The following is an 18593-nucleotide window of genomic DNA, read 5'->3' on the forward strand; positions in this document are numbered from 1 at the left end:
TTTCACATTCATCCCCCGACCATTTCGAATGGAATGAATAACGTCCACGAACACAGCGCTGTTTTATTGTGTCAAAACGTCACAGCTCAGTCAATTCGACACGATCTAAACATATACGTAGCTGACGAGAATTTTTTAAGTTAATGTTTAAACTCGTCTTTGCGTGATATTTAACCGAATGATGAAACCGTTAAAACCTAAAAAAATATATATTAGCGTGGTCGTTCGAAGACAAATAATATAAGTTAATTCACATGTGAGCAACGTAAAGATGTAAAGACTATCAAATTATGGTTACGACTATTTGAAAATGTACCACTCGTGATGGTCGCGTTAACACTCGGCCGGCCAATGGGATCGCGGAGTCTTTACTTGTCTTCATAAAACGTCTTTTAGAATTAACGTGCGCTTACTAATTTGTGTTCTATTTGTTTGAACGAAGGCTTTGATTGCTCTATGCATCGCGAGGCGCTAGATGCCATTCAGCTAACAAGTCAAATAGCTTTTACCAGGTGTACGACAAATGGAAATCTACTAATTAAAGTACTTTACTCGGACGAGACATAAATGGCAGTACGAACACTCGATCGTAAGAAGTTTAATTAATCTGCACGCTGACGCAACGACTGATCGTTTTCTCTCTATTTGCGGCCGAAAGCAGTTTGTTTAATTGATTCGTCGTGTACTAGCTGTGTTTGTACTCGGAATTTGAAGACTTAACGTTTCCAAAGATCAAAGCACTGGATGATTAACGTATCTCTAGTGGATATTGTTGCGTAAGTGGCCACTAATGGCGGCTAACGCAGCGGCCGGCTACAGTAATTGTGATATGCGTTTTAGCACTTCTTTACTGGCGAGGCAGTAAACTATGCTACCACTAATAAACGCTTCGTTATCAGCTACATAACATGATGCACAAGAAACGACTTTGTTAATGCTGTTTATATAGTCTGTAACATCGTGTCATAGATTATTGTAATGACTTATTCATTGCTTTTAACGCAAATTGTTGGAATAAATTAACAGATAATACTCGTAAATTATAATATTTTAACTACGGTCAATGTATTGTTGGATAAAAATAAACTAACACTATCCTATTATCTTAATGTAGTTGTGATCAGAGTGGACTAAAGCTAAGTTAACACGGAACAAATTCTGCAAAAGAAATAAAACGTGCGGTTAGTGTTTTAATAGAATACAATATCGTGTTTTTACAAGCTTTTATTTACTTTCAAATGACCTGATGTTTGTCATAAAATCTTGCAAATTAAATTTGGACTACTTCCCGGTTATTGATTGAGCTGCAATATTATGCTGACATAATGCTGATCTGATTATGGCGGAAGGTGTACATAGGAACTTCACAATGCAAAGAACGACTAGACGAATAGATATTTTTTTTAGTTATATATATATATATATATATATAAAATTAGAAGCAATCACACAAGTCCACCAAAAGTGTCAAGGCGATACTAAAATTAAAGTTTGGACAATTTTTACCTTAATACTATGGCTTCAATTATATAATCATAATCAAATTACGAACATAACATTAAAATCAGCTCAAGCTCAAAATAATACAATACTAATAAATGTGAGAGAGTTGTGGAATTATTTACGCCAATTCAGTTGACACGAACGTGTGGACTCGGAGGAAGACGTAGAGACGTCATGTTAAGTGAATGGACGACAATAATTACGGTGAATGGATCCTTTGGTGCATATCAAAATAATTGCATTTCTTCAAAATATGCTCCGAATTAATACACATTTGATGTCTCTATTGTTTAGTACCTTGATTTTTGAGAGGAGAGTTTACATTCTTTAACGTATTAAGTTCTTTTAAATGTTTAGTGTCAAAAATATGGTTAAAAGTAATTTTTAATTATATTTGTAAACTTCTCGCTACATTACAATTTTATTGTTAAAATTAAGTGCGGTAAATTTTATGAATTTGATTCCTAAATATTAAGTACAGGAAAAACATAAGAAATACGGAAATATTATTATAAGAAAGTATTATATTTTAACCATGTAAGTCATTTTAATATGGAAAATATTAGCCCATTATTGTTGTTTTCTGCTATCGAAAGGTAGCATCAAGTTTCTTCGCCATAAATAATGGACGTTATACAAACCACGCGGCGACACAATAGCGGACCTTAGAGGTCCAGTTAAGTAGTATCCATTGTAATAAAGAAGACGATATTTCGAAGACATTAAAATTCCCCGTCTCTTAATAATTACATACGACAGATTTTAACATGGAAACACCCACGCGCACACTATGTTGTGGCTTCGGACTTGTATAATTTGTGTTAATGCTGTAATATATGGGAGTTTAGGGGTCTCTCGCACTCGGAGTTCCGTGCATTCGATCGTTAATAAAATTATCAAAATCTAAACGGGTTTTACGAGCACGCTGGTGTGGCGAGCCTCGCGGTCCGAGTTTCGATTCGACTTATGAATGGAAATGGATTTTTGTTATATCTAAGTGTTTTAAGGTCGTAAATAATTTATCGCAGCGTGATATTTCCGTCGCTCGAATTTAAATGTCTGAATGAAATAACTTCGTAGTCTTGGAGCGCTACTGGATTTTAAATCCGCATCTACATATCAAATAGGCGCTTTAATAGTTTAAATCTAACGCGTGGGATGCAATGATAAGAATAATTCGACCTTTCAAGTTTTCGATGTAATTAATTGAGTCATTAAACCTGACCTTCGCTAGCATAAGGTTGACGACACACTCAATTTCAGTAGTTGTATCGGTAGCGGAGACGAGGTGTTGCGAAATGCGCGCACCGTATGTTGTGTGCCGTATGTATAGTGATGTGAGACCGACTTAGACAGTTTTTGTCAGAATAAAGTACGTTTTGTAGGTAGCGGTCGACTCCGCGTTGCGTCAGCGATCGTGATTCAGCTTCGTCGAAACACTCAGGTGCTCGGGCCGTGGCCGGCATCGAAGCCGTAATTATTCAGAGCACACGTGGACATGGTTTATGGGCGCGCATGGACTGCCTTGCAAACGTGCAACTTTTTGCTTAATAGGTTAACGACTTTTAGAGTCAATATTGATAGCGAGGGCAAATCTTTTAAGCCCGACTATAGTTGTAGGTATAAAGATTTTTTACACCGTAACACGTTGATCTTGCGATCACTGCCTTAGTTGTTTACTAACCGCTGTCTAAATCGTTCCACATCTCACTTATCAATGAAACAAAATGGACGTTCTAGAGTTGCGTTAAGGTTTATTTTACATCGTACGTGGTGAGTCATACTGTGAAGCGAGTGCTATGCATTTTTTGTCGGATCGTGTAAAGAACTTGCATTTGAATGTGCACTATCAAGCTCTGCTCAGATGCGATATAGAGTTATGTTTCATTGCTTACATTTTTTGCGATCTTTACAAGTTTCAACTCTTTTATATAACAGAGGTCGTCAATTTCGTACCCAATATTTTAACACAAGACAAGAGACAAGCGTTTATAAAACGCGCGTTTATTAATCACAGTGTACTCGAGTGATAAATAATTAGCAAATATTGTAATGATGTTTTAGATTTTGAATCAATCATCAATTGGAACATAAAAGACGCTAGAACGTTGGATTGTCTGCCAAGTAATTCCATGTTAGTAAAACCGGCACGATTGATAAAGTCAGCTAAAATATTGATTTATATTTTAATAACAATTTTATCTATTTATCATTTGTACGGAAATGTTACACAATCGAGACGAAATGTAAAGAAATTGCTAAGCAAATAACATCAAAGTTTTGACAAATATTTTAAATGCCTGTCTTAAAGAGCAATACAATACGTGCTCTATTTTTAATGAAATAAATATCAAAATTATAACTTTCAATAAAAAGACGGCTAAGTTCAACACGAGAATGTTCTGATGATATAAAGTTCTTGTGGACGAGTTTGGACAAATGATGGTTAAAGTAACGAGAGCCATTGGTTGAGTAAAACCGGTAGGCCTCCATCTCCCACCGTTACTTGGCACATTCTGCTTTATAAAAGATGCGCCTCGTAGTGATTCCGATCGAAACGTTAATTAATTTTCTACTACATTATGGCCGCCTTTATATCACTTAATATATTTGATTATGTTTGTAATAATACAATTTTTAATTAGAAAATTAGAAATTCGATTCGATACATCGATTCGACTAAGCGAGTGATTTACGTTAGCATTTTATAGTTTTAAGTTTAATTAGAATGCCGTTTCCTGATCGTACAATATCTCGATTTTACGCGATGATTAATTCGAATCGAACGTAAAAATCACACCAATCGATGATACGAGATTAACATTAATGTTTCTAATTGGTATACAAATTAAATAGATTGATGTTTTCTCTTAAGGAATATCACGAAAACAATATCGATTACGTTTTGATTTATATCGATGTCTCGAATGCCTATCTGCCACACCTTTATTCACATAAGAACATAGAAATATATGCAACTAATAAACATACGCGATTAATATTTATAAACGTGCACCTTCTCTGTCTGGTTATTATCATTCATCCTTTCTACTCAAACAATTTGAAGTTTTTTTCTACAGGATTTGAATTCTTACAATTGTCAACATTTCTGATGTAGAAGATAGATTTCGCAAGTTCTTCAATTGACGTCTTATATATCTTTCCAATGGTAATTTCGTTCGAATTAAGCAGCGAGATTTCTACATGTCTAATTAATAAACATCTCATTAAAGAGCCTTGAACTTTTGATTACGGAGAAGTGGACAATGGAGCTCGTTATTTATATCTCCCGTACATTGGAACAGTCCGACAATCACAGCGACGGACAGACGCGCATATCTAAGTAATTAATCGTGCCTTATGATTGATTAAACGCATTAAAGGCAAACACGATTCCTATTTGAATATTAAATCTATTAGGCAAGTGACATAATACTTAATACAATTTTATCTGAGTTATTGCATAAAACATAGGACACGCTTAGTTTTGGAAACAATTATACGCGTCTCATGGATTATGCATACCGGCTGACGTATAATGGTGAAATATTACAAATTTATGTTGAATCGCCGAAAACAATAGCTTAATTGTTTAACAAAAACCACGGTTTGTTTTCCTAATGTATAATTTGGAGACATTCAAATTTATACTGCACATTATATAGGTAGGTACATATGCCTTTTAAAGGTGTTCCTATAATGTAGTCATTTGGAACACGAAAACATTGTGATGTTCGCGCGAGATACGCGCAGTATTGGCGTTAATGAACGGTAATTCAGTAACTGCAGTACGAGAGGTGAGCAAAATGAACCCACACTCGACAGTATTTGTTAACATAACAAGGTAAACGAGTATATTTATCGACACGACGTTGTCAAGAGGCAACCCTTTGAGCTGCTGTGACTGCCCCCGTGCCCGCTCGAACGCGCGACCGGCCCGGCCGGCAAACAGCGCTAGTGATGCGTAACGCAAACTCTCTTGTCGATATTTACACTCACATTGCAAACAGTGACACTCGATATTTGTTCGAGGCGAGCTAATGGCGCGAGATGTCCAACATGTTTGTCGGACTACTTGTAATTAACGGAATAATGTAACGCAAACACATAAACTTTAAATACGACCATTCGAGTTTCGATTTCACTCAAATTCGACCTGTGAATAAATTTTATATTAAAAAATATATGAATACACCTTACGTAAGTAATAAACGAGTAAACGTGATCGGGGTTGCATGTATATAAAATAAAATAAAAAGGAGTGAAATAAGTTAAAAAAGTGAAGTAAGGCCATAACTTCATTTTGAATTCCGTTCGGTTTGTTCCCGTCCCTCTCTGAACGCTCCCAGCAGGGGGCGCCATCGTTCTCACCTCACGATGCGAGTGGTAGCCGGTCTTTAATAAGTATCGATAAAATATGAATATATATTATAAATATTTTCAATACTTATTCCAATTATATTCAAAGTCGATTTCAGATAGTCCTTACGACGGCTTGCCAATATTAAAGAATCTCGGATTTAAAAGATTTTAGCCCAGAGAATGTGGTGGTGGAAAAAAAAATTACAAATATTCCTCGTCAAGTAACTTCGTCAAATCAATGATATAATTCTTATTACATTCTTTTAATACTTAACAAGGAAATCCGAAAGTGAGGGTCTATTCTAAAAATAAACAAAAAAAAACTTCCATGATTAAGTACATTAATAAAATAATAAAAACAATCTCTAAGATAATTCCGATAATAGCTAAAGTAAAACTTAACATGGAAATAGAATCTCGAGACATTAAATCAAAACATTATTTCATATCTAATTTATTTTCATTACCAACTATAAATCTGACTCTGATAATATTATGATCGGGCCGACATTGATACCAACTATTAAAATTTGATTCACCATAAATCTGTGTTGCATAATTCTCTCTTGTCTATGACGTCTGCTTTGCCTGTGAACGCAACAGGTTTTGAAGCTCGCCTTGTGTGTCGAATCGTTCGTTGTTAGATTAACAGTGAACAAAGTGTCGCAGGGACAGAGCTAATTAATCTCTGCACGTTGTAAGATATTAATTACAAAAACTTCGACACTTTAGTACATAGAAAAATGAATTTTATTTTAACAGTGTTAAGAGTTATTTTACATTAAAACAAACATTCCAAGACTCGAGTCAAATCAAGGAAAATTAAATGTCATCTCAACAATGACCACGGACGAATGCAATTAATGTAAAGCGTAGTTTACACGATACGATCTCTTGCGCATACCGTGAGACAAGGAATTATAGTTTTTTCAACATTAATTACGTAATGCCCAAATATAATGAAGATTACTTCAATTATAACAATATACTGTTTTGTTTTTGATTTATAACAATTTCCATGACATTTTAGAGTAAACGTATAAAAGTTATTTAATTTTAGATGCGTTAGAATTGACGCCAATTAATCTAATCTCTTTTAGCAATAAGTTTCAAGTAAAGAAGTCCATTGAAGAAATTTGTCAGATCTTTGATAATTGCCTTATATTTTATGCAATTTCTGTTCAAAAATATCAAATGATCTTGATTAAATTTTTACTAACATTAAGCAGGCAGGAAAAGCGATGTGTATTCGTTCAAGTTAAAGTTGATGAAACGACGCCATTTATAAGATAAAAAAAAGAAAACATTAATGTAGACAATGGTTAATCGTTATTTAGTGACAGCGCGGAGCCGTCGAAGTTTTTACGACCGTAATCAAAACGTGATTGTCGCACATTCCCAAAAAACTCGCTTAATTGTGCCGGGACGAGTGTTGGTGGTATAAATAGTAATTACTTAGGTGCCTGCTCCGAAAATGCTATTAAAATGCGTTTAACCGCCACGCTCTGTAGCTGCAGGTTTAATGCAAACCATCTGAGCTTTCGTGTTCATGAGATAATTTTGAATTATCATGCGATATCTTGAGAATTTTTAAGATTGTAACATTAACGATACTTACTAGGATACTCTGGACGTATACTATTTCACCTGACATGTACCTTTTGCAAATTCGCGCATTGGGTGCACATTGGATCGCAGCAGTTTAATGGCAAATATTCTACAAGTATGCCAAGTATTTATGCTTAAAATCAGGAGTAAAAATATGGAAAGTGACGACCAGCTTTTAAAATTAAATTTTTAATTTATATATTTAATATTCCTTTTGTTTTTGTGTTCGCAGCTTTACAATCGATATTGAAGCTCACGTAATTAGCATGAGGCAATAAATAATTTTTAACATTCTTAATTTTTTATCATCAAGATAAAGAAACTAACACCAACGCCGTCATCGATTTTTTTATAATTTAAATAATTATCACATCCCGCAATCGTTTATAAAGTCCGTTACGACATAAATCATATTTAGGACTCGTTTCTTTTAGAATTTTTCGAACCCCCCTGTTGTAAAATAAGAAGCATTTAAGGCGATACAATTTCTAAAATAATTATCGTTCATATATTTCGCAGTCCCTGCCCGGGGGTAGCGATTGTCTTGAGCGGATTTTTAAGCTTGCCAACCCCGGACAATGGAAGAGGGCGTAAGCATAATTTTGAATGCTGGCGGTCAAAGCAAATTTGCATTTATGCATTTTTAGTCACCAACTTATCTTGGAACGGAAAGGTTTTAAGTCAATTGACCATTAAATAAACACATTATTTTAAAAACAAAACAAAGGTTAAAAATATTTTTATTGTAAATTATGGTTTTTCCCAAAACCTCAACTTTATTTATCTTCTAATTTTATTTTCATAAACATATTAATATTGAAAGTATAAAAATTTTGATTTTAATTAGCCTTATTTTTGTTCACAAATATACATTTTTATCTTTGATTACATTTATTCTTGACATCGTATTTAAAAAAATGTAATTAAATTGTATTATTTTCGCGTATCAGGAAGTGTGAACTACAATTATTACAAGTAAATTAACATGTGCATATCCGTCTGTTAGTGACTTTCTAAGGACTGGAATAGTTCACTGCATTATAATTACACAAAGTGTCTAGTCTAAGTAGATATTATACGCAATAATACTAGAATTGTAGAGTTCATATGACAAGCATAAGAAGTTGCAATGATCAACTCTACTTGCCATTATTTTTTTAATTAAATATATTTGAAGAAAATATAAATTGTAACATCGTATAACGATCTCAAATTAAAAATTGTATAGCGATTTATTACTCAAAGATAAAATATATTGAACGGTACACATTCGATATACGCATAACGAGGGCCAGCATTACCCTATAATTAAATCATAAACTTAGATTAAGATAAATAGACGAAAAGAGGCCGCCGTAGCGTTAATCCAGTGATTTACAATTACACGTAATTACGGGCCTTAACTTGTTTAATTGTCGGTCGTATTAATTATCGAAAAAAAATACCAAACCGAATCGATTTACTGTGGTGTACTTTGACACGAACAAAATATCATAATACTGATTAAATAATTAATATAACTGATTAACTGTATCTCTAGTGCAATAAACACGAGCTGTAAAAGTTAATAAATTTTATAGCTGACAAAATAATAAAAAAAACATTTGTTTTTTTGGCAAAATGAGTCCATTCTTGTTTTCAATTTAGTATATAATTTTCTTTTCAAAAAAGAAGTATTAAAACTAGTGTATGTTATTCTTAACTACAAACAAGTTAACGTCATTAACATTTATAGTTCTACTAAACGAGCCTATAGAGATATGGCCGAGGTGAACAGAATTGACACACAAACGGTTAACTGCATAGCGTTTATTTGAAGTCTACAACGGCAGACAATTTATAATGAGCATCACAAAAGTCGACCACATCTGCGCCGAACAAAACTTAATTAAAGTGACACTTCGCATGCATAATAAAATTATTCACGCACAATCATAAGATAAGGCTCCACTTTGCCTTGCACAATGCACGTACACACCTACGACTCAATGACATACATAGACACACACAACGCACTTAAATAGCTAGCCCTGTTGACTTTAAAAGGGATAATAAGACGCGTGGTGCATCCGATGTTCTGTTACCATTTAATTATATATTTTATTATTTGAATTCCGCACATATTGCTTCATTACATTTCATCAGCGCCATATGTAAACAATTTAAAGTTGTTTGTTTTTAAATTTTACGATTGTACAATATTTCTTAATGTCTTTTTTTATTTTAAACTAGGTTGTGTATCTTTAGAATGCAATATTATTAAGCTTTAATGCACAATATTGTTATGCTTTTGTTTTATTTTTATATTTATGTTACAACAAACTTATCTTAAAATTGTCATTGGAGATTGCAAATGGAGATTTTCTTATGTCGTTTCGTTTTACCTACTTAAATTTATTCACAACGATCCTTGAGAGAAATGACATAACTTTAACACTATTCAATCCTCATCAGTCTTTCGATCTTTTAGATGATTTACGAGTTACGGCGATTTTGGTAACGATAACAGTTTGGCGAAAATTTAACATAGCTGTTCATTGTTAATAATTGATTTTCTATAAGTAATCCAACACTCGATTAATATGAAAAGAAATGTCAACTGACTTGTTATTGTAGATAACCTAAGTGCTTATATTGTGAAGGCACTTCAGTGCAGTATAACTCGTGTTATCAACCAATAATTAGTGATAGTCGATAACTTCCCCAAAACGTTATCAGCAATATTTGCTATTAAATAATCGATACGCGATGCATAGATAACCGGTCACTAGCTATCGTATGCCGCGGTTTGGAACTTTCTAACCTTTACTTACTTACAAATATTACGTTTTACTTCATTATCTGTATCTGCTTGGTCTAACTTCATGTTCAATACAATAAAATGAGCCTCACTACAAACTTCTTATTTGAATGCTCGTATTAATCTAAACTAACCATTGCCGTCTCATAAATATAATATTCTACATGACGAGAATCTCGTAAAAGCTAAAAACGAAAAATTACTAAAATACACGAGGTTACCGCCATGTGTATGAAGTCGACTACCATTATTCCGATAATCGTATCGGTGAGTGGATTGATAGCGGACAGCTCCAACCAAAATCTTAAGAAGCTCTCGCTAAACAGTTGGATTAAGGGCCTGGTAAAAAAGGCAGTTGGTTTCTTTAGTCATGGGATTCCGCAGTCAAGGGTGCACTATTTTGTATATATAACACACATAAAAAATACAGTTGAATTGATAACTTCCTTCTTTTTGAATTCGGCTAAATATAAGTAAATAAATGAATATGAATTTACAATTTCACTGCCAAGTATTTATTAATTGCTCACGGCCATTTTTCATTCAATTATTTAATAAGAATGTTAATGTAGTAATATTAAGTAAAAGCAAAACTTGATACTCAATTCGGTAAAGTAATTGCGTTAAATTAATGTAAACAATGATTCTAACATAACCTCATACTTAATTCGTTATTGATGATGTTTGAATTTTATGTTAATGAACGTGAAGGTGGGTGTTTTATAAAACTTATTTGAATAATGTTTGAAACTGTTAAAACAAACATGACGAAGCATCGAGCACTTCAACTTAGTCAAAATTTTATTATCAACAGAGATAGTTGAGCAATATACAACGGATTAAACCAATTCTTATCTTATATTTCCATTATTAATTCGTATGTAGGTAAGTTATTTATTTTCAATATAATAAATTATTTTACATTTTAATGTAACTGGTTATTAAATAATTACACCATTATTAATTTAAAATATCATTTTCAGTTTTATTCTGAACGCATTCGTTGCGATTCAGGAGGAAAAAAATGGCGTCGTTTTTCGGAGGCGTCAAAAGGTGCGGGCGCGAGATGTCAACGCGACATGCCTTCGTGGCTGAGCGCATATCGCGTTGCTTCCCCGAGCGTTTTTAAAAAAGCAAAACAGTTATTGAACCTGTTGAGATCGGTTTCGAATTCATAATTCATTATCGCGCCCGCGAAGTGGCGAGAGACTCGTCAGTAATTATACCAACTGCTATAATGTGACAAATTTATCTGGCCTTGTGGACATCAGTAAAATTAATGTGGAATAGCACATTGAGTTCCCCTGTTGAGGCAAAAACGTGTCACAAAATCATTGTAGGACTGTAGTTTTCTTGTCATTTCTTATATCATTTCATAGTTTTTTTTTATGTTTTATGACAGAACTATTCATAATAGCGTTTCTCACGGAGCCAGAAAAATTTGTCGTACCCTGTTACTAAAGAAAGTCTTGCAATAGCTTAAGAAATTCCTATGCGATACACGTACAGGAAAATGTAAGGATATTTTGAGCTGTGTATCTTTAAAAGTTGTTTTAAATGCAGGATTGCGGTTTGCAAGACAAGGTATTTTTTAATAATCAAGGGCACAGAAAGCTATTGAGGAATATGGAATGTCTATAAACTAGTTTAGAAAACTGATTTTATTAAAATATTTTAAATATAATGCAAGTTGCATTTACAAAGCGATGTCAGTTTTTGTTAACATAAAGTATAATGAGAGCCAAAGACATCACTTTAAAACGGTCAAATTTGCGATGAGGCAAGCTGCAGTGTTGTGGCGGTATCGAGCGCGGCAATAGGGGCTGAGCAAGTTCGACGGCTGGCCTTGGCGGGAACCAGTCTGTCTCGCCCGAAACACCTCCGGCCAATTATTCAATAAAACAAAAGCATCCCGGCGGTGCGTTCACGTCACACCGAGAGAAATGCGCATCGCTTCAATTCACTTAATTAGTTAATTCAACCTATTGTTTCTTTGTACATAGATTTTCTGAGGTTGTAATTAAATTCTGACATTTCAACCTTTCAATTTTAACTTTTTATATAAAAATTGTTACACATCACGGCATTTATATAGCAAGTACGCATTCAACATTTACCATTGGTTCGTATTCAACAACTTCTTGCACAATCCGGTGACTTCTCCCCACCATTCACCACGCACGTGAGTCCCGTAATGACTTCATATTATAGCTCGCGCCAACAAAAGGATCCACAGCCACGAGCCGACAAAAATAAGCCGGGGAAATTTGATATAGCCATATTTTAAAATATCTTCGCCTATCCCGAATGTATTGTGAGTCCCGAAGGCGCGAGTCGAAAGAAATATTTCAAATGCAAATCGTGCCAGTGCTATGAATGTAATAGTTTGTCGTGGCTCGCGCACGCGCTGCGCACCGGAAACAAATTATCATACCCATATAAGTATGTACGAAATCGAAAAAATTATTGATGTCACATGGAACTGACAAATCGTGCTAAACGTTAAAATCGACTCGCATGCAAACGTCTGTCTTCACACAATACGAATAACGGCTCGGTGAGTTACGTCAAAAGAACATATAGGTATTTTTATCCGTTACAAATTCTCTTTATTCACAATTCAATCCGTGAGATGCATAAAAGCGACAAATTTATTCATATTACAAACAGTTTCAACAAATATTCGTTAATAGAAAGAAAAGTTTTTATTTTTCACGCCTAATCAACAAATGTTTTTCACGTTCATTGTTCAGATCTTTTTAATTGCTATATTTGAGGTTAAATGAATATTTGAAATAAACAGGGTATTGTATAACGATGATATAATCCGAATCTATTATTTCGTAACAGCGTTTCTTGATTCGTTGAGTTTTGCGCCGTTGAAATTTCGGCGGTAATCGATTTGAGTCAGCCGTGTTTGTTGACATTCGCATCAAAGGCGTCGCGCCGGCGAGCGGAAATTTATAGAACTCGTAACGCGGCTGAATTTGAAAAACGGACTAACATATATTGAATGGTTGTAAATAAATGTGTGTAAACGGACTTTTGATGAATGAGTGATGCAAGCCAATTTGTAACGTTTTTTTAGGTCATTCGCGAACGCGAAAATGCTGTTTTTTTCCTTAACAACGCAGAATTCACCAAGACTCAGATATTTTGTCATCTCATTTTTAAAGAAATAAAGGTTAATAATTCAAGTAACAAACTCTCGTGTTTTTACAATTTATATTACTTATAATCTACAATTAAAAACAGCTAGTTAAGTTTAAATATTAATTTATTTTAAACATTTGCGAAGTTCTAAACTTTGTAAGGAATAAGGCAAATGTCATTTTTAAATTAAAATATTCACAATTAAACCTTGTACGGTATTAAAAAGGATGTTTAAAAACCGTTGCATGAAAAACTTGACAATTGGAATATTCATTATTACCTACGTTGAAGACGTATTTCTTGATATTTACGTATTTATAAATTTCAAAATTGTTTGCAATAAGTATTTTAAGAACCATATTAAGTAATAATGTCTTTTACTTAGTTGTAGTTTTAACTTGGAAATAAGTTGAATTAGCATGATTCTACTCCTATTGAAGGTAGAGCAAAAATATGTCAGATCATAGGTAACCTACCTATATTACATCCTTCTAAGTCCATTTATTGCACAATTAACTTTTAAAAATATCATTATGTTTGACTTAAGTACATTTTTATTATCCTTGTTACTTAACTATATAAAATTGTATTCTAAAATACAAGAAAATATATTATCCCTCAAACTAACGAAACATTGAAGCAAGAAAAAAAATGAGATAACAAAATATTTTATACATAGGTAAGTATAGATATTCGACAGTCGAAATCCACATATATAATAGTATCAATTCAGTTAACTCTATTTGCGTATTGTGAGATGGTTAACGGTTGGTTGTAAGATATAGGAATATCGCGGCATCTCGAATGTAAAGCGGCATTGTGACTGCCATTGCCTTAATGCGATGTAACTAGGCCTCAGGTCGCTGACTTGAAGGCATTATCAATGGGGTACTTTAAAATAAACTTATTTACAATTCTCCGTTCTTTACTCTACTACTATATACCATAAATATTTTAATATGTAGTGTGTTTTTTTATTCGAACCTGTATTTAAAAAAAGAAAAAGATAGAAAACTTTTATTGAGTTTTTTTATTGAGGTTTAACTTTATATTTTTAAACGTTACGTCAAGAAAATCTTTATTCATATAAAGATTTAGTTTTAATTTAAATCACAAAAAACAAAAACGTTTAATACTTATTATTTCAACTTTAAAAGGGAAAATTGTCCTATATAATAATCAATATGTATAAAAGTTAAATAATTTGAATTTGCTGCATTAATATTTATTAAGATACTTAACCCGACCGAGTATATAATATATACTGGTTAATAAAAAAATATTTAATAAAATTTTGCACTAATTTTTGAATTAATTTTGAAATAATTTTAACGCGATTCGATTTTAAAACTAACAATATTACAAATGTTTACGTTATAAATTGAAAAAGAACCTATTTTTCCTCGTGAACAAATAGGTACTTGTATCAAAAATCTTATCACTGTATCTATAGAGCATCTCGGCAAGCTGTCACGATGCCTTTATCTATGAGTCTCAGGCGCGCGCTTTCCCAGACAGATAAAGTATTTACACTATCGGTCGATAGATGGCGCTGAATGTATTGTAATTATTTTCGTCGTTACATGTTAGAATTAATTCATATGCATATTTTTATGTTAACAGTAGTTACGATAAAAAAAAAAATCGTAAGGTCCTTTGAATGCTTAAAGATTTAACAAAATTCTAATTTCATAGATCAGATTACGACATTTTTTGATAAATATTAAAAACAAATGATAATGGTCTAATAGTTCAAGCTGATGCAATTGATTTTAGTCAAGATTTAATTAAAGTCACAATTAAACACAAGTTTACAATACATGCATATAGTATATGTACTTAGCAAAATAATGGCATCGTTACAAATAATATTTTGAACGGTTAAAAACCATTAAATAATTGAATTTAATTACAAATTTCAATCTTAATATTCAATAAATTAAAACGATAATTACGTACATTTTCCATATGTAGGTAAAAACTTTTACTATATGTTCAAAAACCGATTAGAGATGAGAAATATTTTATGTCAAGCTGTTCATTACTCCTATTTTTTATAATTTATAGCTTTATAAATACATTAATGTAACGTAATAATTACCTAAATTAAATATAACTTACGCCCGATTGGTTTATTCAATTTTTATTGATTCCGTTTTAAGTAAATACTTGCGCTAAAATTATGAATGAAATTTTAAAGTAAGAATGCGTTGTTTTTATTTATTTTAGTTTATGTTAACGTAGTTAATGAATAAGATTTAAAATTTACTACAAAAAATTGAACAAAAAAAAAAACAAGTTCAAGTTCTACATAAAGTCAGTGGAACGAGATTGACTACTTTACACAACAACTTGTCTTTTATTGATATTATGAAGTAATTGGTATATTTCTTACATATTTTAGGTAATGTTTATTTACTACATAATATATAATGACATTTTTAAATGATGAATAAATTGTTTAATTCTACGCTTGAAAAAAAAATTGGAGTAATCATTTTTCCGAAAGGTAACTAAAAGGCTAAAAAGGTATGTCATCAAAACATACAACTACCTATTAGGTATAGTTGACGTGGTAGGGATAATCGACATTTTATTACTTATATCACTGATAAATACCTAACTTAAGCGCCCTACAAGTACAAGTATTTCAAAAAGCTTTCATATAACCGAGCTTTTTGTATCAATTTTTACACATGTTTTTGTACATCTTACTTACTAGGTAATTAATATGTAACGATATAAGTAAGATATTTAAAAAATAAATAAAATTACAACGAACTTATTTCTTGCAATTGAACTCTAGCTTTTATTATTAATAATAAATATTGAATAAGTTTTGTTGATTTATTTATAAGAGGATTTATTTAAAAGTTCATATTTATTACTGAATGATAACTTTTTATGCTGATAGTTATATCTAATGCAAAATGTTATAAATAGGCAACTTTACATATTAATTATTATTAATGCAAAAGTTAAATGCATATATGTTTGATATTACGTATCTTCGGAAGATATAAACAGATCTCGCTGAAATTTGCCATATGTAGAACATAGTCTGGAAGATCACATAGGCTCCCAAGTTTATTTTTTGATTTGGCGCGTTCGGCGATAACTATCGTAAAACTATATTACCGAAGCACTTGTATCGTAAACAGATTGATACCTAATGTTTTGTACAGAAATAAGAAGGAAAACATTATGATTTAGAATACCACAAAAAAAAATACAATTCGTAAAACATTTCCGAAAATTTTATAAAAACATTTAAAAGATTCTAATGACATCACAGACAATAGGCGACATAAATCCAACAGTTGTATTCGTAAATGAAAACAATATGCTAAACAAATCAATTTGAATACCGTCGGAGGCGCCGTTTTCGCATCGAAATGTTGCGCCTACGCACATAATATCAATTATCACTATTCCTTCTATAATAAATTAAATACTATTTGAGAAATGATATTGATCTAAGGTCGTTTTGATTAATAACTAAATCTCCATATCGTAAAACAATTGAACGTTATATTTAATTCTATTGCTGAATAGGTTTATAAAAAACACATACTTTGTTTCTGTTTTTTTTCAAATATAAAGAGTAAGATGTCATTGATTTTTGTACATATCTTTTGGTTGTGAAGATAATGATTACCAATAAACCTACACATATACCAAGTGAGAATTATGTTGCAAATTCTAAGGGGTGTTTTTCCGTGTATTTTTGTTTACGCAGTTTATTTTAATATACATATGTTAATGTTTGATATGATATTAGGTTAATTACTTTTTTATTAATTGTGTTATCAGTTATCAAATCTCTTGATAAGATTAGATCGTTAACTATGTAGATTAAAATTTTGTGGCTTAATTAACTCTTTAATCTTCTGAAAAATTTCATAGCTTCATATCTTCGAAGTAAATTATTTTACAGAGCAATTGGTTAATTGTTAATGATTATTTTTTAATATTACGTTAAATTGATTGACAGTTATTTAATTTACTTAATAAGAAATATAAATGCAACGTTTTCTATTGTCTAATATTGGAGACTTATTAATTTTCATGTACATAATAAATTCTCAGTGTCAATTATATATCCAATGTGTTTTTTTAACAAATTAAAACAAAAGCTAAATGATGAACACAATTATTCTAACAGTTTTTTATCTATCTATTTAAGAAATAAGTTAAAAAACATATAATTTAAATTAGGTATACAATCTCTAATATCGAACTAGCGGTCGATCGCGACTCGGTCCGCATGGAATTAAAAAAAAACTTAATTAGTAGCCTATGTGTTCTTCCAGACTATATTCTACGTCCATGCCAAATTTTATCGAGATCTGTTTAGCGGTTTTGGTGATATCTTCTAACATCAATTCAACTATCCATCCGTGCATACATCTAAAATTTCGCATTAATATTAGTAAAATTTGCTTGTGTGCTTGTGCACAAGTACATTTTAGGTAGTAAGTTACTTAACAACTTGAATATGAATAAAGGAAGTAACTGTTAATTGTCTTAGTTAAAATTCATAACAAAACTGAAGTAGGTACAAAAACCAAAGTTTTTGATAAAAATATGTAACAATTTTAAATAAAAAATAACATATGTATGTTTTACGTAAAGATAGTTTTTAAATCTGCTTTCTAGTTAATTGTATACCTTATTTAGTAAAACAATAGTTTAAATAGGTAAATAGGTACGTGATATTTTTGTATGCTAATAAATTTCCATAAAGTGACTTTTAAAATTTTTCCAATAAGAACTGTGTCTTATTCTCGCGTCGGAAGTTTTTCGAAGCCTTTCGCAAACACAACTTAATTCAGGATACCGTAAGTTCCGAGATTAGTAACCGTATTTTAATGAGTTAGGAATACGATGTTAAAATATTTTTTTATTGTAGAATTATAAAAAATACAAAAGTTTTTGAATCCTAAATCGCAACTCCGTAAATCAAAAGCTCATAAGAATCGTACAGTTTGTTATTGAATGAAAAATTCAATGAACTTTCACGAAATAGTTAAAATTAATTAATTAATGTGAAAAAAAATTACGTAAAACTTATTAAACCAAAATTTTACGAAAAAATTTAAGTAATTTATACTTTGGTGATTTGATGATGTGAAATCTTAAGGTTTCATCTTTTTTTTAAAGTTTC

At 31.8% G+C, this 18593-nt stretch overlaps 1 protein-coding gene across 2 annotated transcripts in view; it reads right to left on the bottom strand.

Moving 5' to 3' along the window:
• Positions 1–18593, bottom strand: part of LOC106713796 (zinc finger homeobox protein 4) — a 206764-nt gene that overhangs the window by 88653 nt on the left and 99518 nt on the right. The gene's annotated exons all lie outside the window — the stretch shown is intronic.

The sequence above is a fragment of the Papilio machaon genome, chromosome 12 (genome assembly GCF_912999745.1).
Source record: "Papilio machaon chromosome 12, ilPapMach1.1, whole genome shotgun sequence".
NCBI lineage: Eukaryota > Metazoa > Arthropoda > Insecta > Lepidoptera > Papilionidae > Papilio > Papilio machaon.